This window comes from Branchiostoma floridae, chromosome 15 (genome assembly GCF_000003815.2).
Source record: "Branchiostoma floridae strain S238N-H82 chromosome 15, Bfl_VNyyK, whole genome shotgun sequence".
Classification (NCBI taxonomy): domain Eukaryota; kingdom Metazoa; phylum Chordata; class Leptocardii; order Amphioxiformes; family Branchiostomatidae; genus Branchiostoma; species Branchiostoma floridae.
This window is the reverse complement of record NC_049993.1, coordinates 21,509,579-21,514,203: the sequence shown is the minus strand read 5'-3', so window position 1 is coordinate 21,514,203 and position 4,625 is coordinate 21,509,579.

Genomic DNA, 4,625 nt, shown 5'->3' with positions numbered 1-4,625 from the left:
CAGGCAGGAGTGTGACAGTGTGAGACAGAGAGAGAGAGATTAAAGTATAATGCATCGAGTTTTTGGTCCATGGAACGTAACATAGTTTGGACAAGACGACAAAGTCTGCTTGCCTTGTTCTGAAGTATGATAAAGAAGCTGACTCTTATTTCACGCTAACTTCCAGAACGTGAGACTTCGGAGGACGGGAGTAACGAAGAGATCGAGTTACGCCTGACGAACAGCCAGGCCAGCGGTGACGCCGGAGAGCTGTCAGTCATCTACAAGATCGCCGGCAAGGAGGCTCAAGAGTAGCCAATGAGAGGGGGCGAGAGAATTGGCCAATCAGGGGAGCCGTTTGGGGGAGACTTTAAGATTGATCTGTATATTGGCAGTGGCCAATCAGCATTTGGGAAAATTCAAAATTAACCAATTAGAAGAGAGCAGAAATGACCAATCAGCTTTGTAGAAAGTTTTGAGTAAGCCTGCTTGAAAAAGAATGTCTTGAGTAAAGGCCAATCAGATTTGAGGAGCATTTCAGATCAGCCTATCAGAAAAGTCTCAGCTGATTGAAAAGTAGCCAATCAGATTTAGGGAAAGTTCTAGATATAAGCAGAACTGGCCAATCAGAGCAAATTGTGCATTTGTAGTACGTAGGCTATTAGCCAACCAGAATTCAGCTATGCTTGTACTTTGAAACCACCAATTGTAACCTGATATACTGGTAGACCAATTGCAGTGTATTTTTGCATGACACTGTCATGACCACTACAGTCGGTAGAAATGCCACCTTTTCTCAATTGTTAACTGTATGTAAAGACTCAACCACATATGACTTGTGTAGGACCACTTTGTAATGCTTTGCTTTTGTACAAGAAGCAAATTAAGCATTTTCAGACCACTATTTATTAGCTGTTAAGCTCTGCGTTTCTGTCAAATATCAAATGTTTCTCTATTTTAAAAGAATGTCAATGTAACTAACCCACCTGAAATTTGTTTTCAGTCACTTCTCCAAAAATCATGTTGGTATAGATATATACAAGATATCATAGGAAGTCATTGACGTAGACCCTTAACTGTCTTATGCCATATGAAATGTTGCCATATTTAAAAAGGGAACTATCGAACTCCCCAAGTTTAAGACAAGATGTTTTTAGTTACCGTATATGTTAGAACTTCAAGGAACTTGGTGCCAGAGGGACCATATGAGTAGGAAATATTGCATTATGAGTATATTTTAGGTAGCCATATCATAAATTAAAGTAAGATTTACTGTGTAAATAGTTCATTGTATTGTTGCAATGTGAGAAAGTAGACTTTCAAACAGGCCAGCTAAGTACTCTTAAACTAACAGACCACTGAAATGTACTTTAATATTAACAAAAAAGAAGGTAAGAACACTATATATGGGGGTGCTATGGTGTAGAAAAGTGGAAAATTTACATAGTTTTGCGTAGTGTATCATTGGCTGTCCTTGTGGGATCTGTTTATAAACTATTCCCTATGATAAGTGTAAGGAGAAATTGTTCCTCATCTTTTATTCTAAATACATGAATTCCATTTGAGTGTTTGTCCTAACTGTTCGGGTAGAATTTCTCCATCCTGAATGTGATTTTTAGCTCAGATTTCACAAAATGTAAAAGGAGCCAGAAAGTTTGTGTTTTACTCTTGCCTGTGTTCATCATTCCAGTAGTGCAATGTAAGGCCACATAGTCTATATTTTGTGGATTGCATATGGGTGATTAAGTTTCAGAAAGCATGAGGAATCATTAGAAAAGACTTATCTGACTCACTGAGAGTAGGTAGCTCTCTTTGTGCCAACAATTTCATGACAGTTACAACATGTTCTTTTCGTTTACTCATGGTGACTTCTCAGTTCCATTAGATCTGTGTGTTGTTGCCCATCTCTCGCAAGGACACTGACTTGGGTTTATGTCATCCATAAAAAAACCTAGTGTTGTACATAGTTATAGTCTTTTACCTTAATATGGAACTATGTTATGACTGGGTACACTTGTTTCACATGTCGCTTATTTTTGAAGGTAAATCTTTGTAATAATTGGTAGACAATATTCATACCCAAGAGTTTCTTTGATCATGTCTGTAGAGCATGTCTGGAAATAATAAATGTCTCAATAACAATGTGTTTGTATGCGTTTGTGTATGTATGTGTGTGTGGATGGTGTTAGGCACCAGGGACAGGCGTGTTTACCTGTGTGTGTGTGGTGTTCAGCACCAAGGACAGGTGAGTTTACCTGTGTGCGGATGGTGTTCAGCACCAAGGACGTGTGTTTACCTGTGTGTGGATGGTGTTCAGCACCAAGGACAGGTGTGTTTGCCTGTGTGGATGGTGTTCAGCACCAAGGACAGGTGTGTTTACCTGTTTGTGGATTGTGTTCAGCACCAAGGACAGGTGTGTTTACCTGTGTGTGGATGGTGCTCAGCACCAAGGACAGGTGTGTTTACCTGTTTGTGGATGGTGTTCAGGGACAGGTGTGTTTACCTGTGTGTGGATGGTGTTCAGCAACAGGTGTGTTTGTGTGAATGTGTGGATTGTGTTCAGGGACAGGTGTGTTTACCTATGTGAGGATGGTGTTCAGCACCAGGGACGGGTGTGTTTAGCTGTGTGTGGATGGTGTTCAGCACCAGGGATAGGTGTGTTTACCTGTGTGTGGATGGTGTTCAGCACCAGGGACAGGCATGTTTGTGTGTGGATTGTGTTCAGCACCAATGACAGGTGTGTTTACCTGTATGTGGATTGTGTTCAGCACCAAGGACAGGTGTGTTTACCTGTATGTGGATTGTGTTGAGCATCAAGGACAGGTGTGTTTGCCTGTGTGGATGGTGTTCAGCACCAAGGACAGGTGTGTTTACCTGTGCGTGGATGGTGTTCAGTACCAGGGACAGGTGTGTTTACCTGTATGTGGATTGTGTTCAGCATCAAGGACAGGTGTGTTTGCCTGTGTGGATGGTGTTCAGCACCAAGGACAGGTGTGTTTCCCTGTGTGTGGATGGTGTTCAGCACCAGGGACAGGTGTGTTTACCTGTGTGTGGATGGTGTTCAGCACCAAGGACAGGTGTGTTTACCTGTGTGTGGATGGTGTTCAGGGACAGGTGTGTTTACCTGTGTGTGGATAGTGTTCAGCACCAGAGACAGGTGTGTTTACCTGTGTGTGGGTGGTGTTTAGCACCAGGGACAGGTGTGTTTACCTGTGTGTGGATGGTGTTCAGGGACAGGTGTGTTAACCTGTGTGTGGATGGTGTTCAGCACCAGGGACAGGTGTGTTTACCTGTGTGTGGATGGTGTTCAGGGACAGGTGTGTTTACCTGTGTGTGGATGGTGTTCAGCACCAAGGACAGGTGTGTTTACCTGTGTTTGGATGGTGTTCAGCACCAAGGACAGGTGTGTTTACCTGTGTGTGGATGGTGTTCAGCACCAGGGACAGTTGTGTTTACCTGTGTGTGGATGGTGTTCAGCACCAGGGACAGGTGTGTTACTTGTGTGTGGATGGTGTTCAGCACCAGGGACAGGTGTGTTTACCTGTGTGTGGATGGTGTTCAGCACCAAGGACAGGTGTGTTTACCTGTGTGTGGATGGTGTTCAGCACCAGAGACAGGTGTGTTTACCTCTGTGTGGATGGTGTTCAGCACCAAGGACAGGTGTGTTTACCTGTGTTTGGATGGTGTTCAGCACCAAGGACAGGTGTGTTTACCTGTGTGTGGATGGTGTTCAGCACCAGGGACAGTTGTGTTTACCTGTGTGTGGATGGTGTTCAGCACCAGGGACAGGTGTGTTACTTGTGTGTGGATGGTGTTCAGCACCAGGGACAGGTGTGTTTACCTGTGTGTGGATGGTGTTCAGCACCAAGGACAGGTGTGTTTACCTGTGTGTGGATGGTGTTCAGCACCAGAGACAGGTGTGTTTACCTCTGTGTGGATGGTGTTCAGCACCAAGGACAGGTGTGTTTACCTGTGTTTGGATGGTGTTCAGCACCAAGGACAGGTGTGTTTACCTGTGTGTGGATGGTGTTCAGCACCAGGGACAGTTGTGTTTACCTGTGTGTGGATGGTGTTCAGCACCAGGGACAGGTGTGTTACTTGTGTGTGGATGGTGTTCAGCACCAGAGACAGGTGTGTTTACCTGTGTGTGGATGGTGTTCAGCACCAAGGACAGGTGTGTTTACCTGTGTGTGGATGGTATTCAGCACCGAGGACAGGTGTGTTTACCTGTGTGTGGATGGTGTTCAGCACCAGGGACAGGTGTGTTAACCTGTGTGTGGATGGTGTTCAGGGACAGGGGTGTTTACCTGTGTGTGGATGGTGTTCAGGGACAGGGGTGTTTACCTGTGTGTGGATGGTGTTCAGGGACAGGTGTGTTTACCTGTGTGTGGATCGCATTCCAAGGACAGCTGAGCTTAACTGTGCATTGATGATGTTTAGCACCAAGGACAGGCATGTACACCTTTGGCCTGGTCACATTTAACTCTACATCTCACCAATAGAGTACCACACCAGCTCCACAGGCACACAGAGGCTGAAGACCACTTGGCCCACACAGTTGAGTTCCCCTTATTATTCAGCATTTATTCAAAATGTGACAGTGCATTACATGGGTCAGCCAGGCAGCGATACTAGTTGTGGCTGCC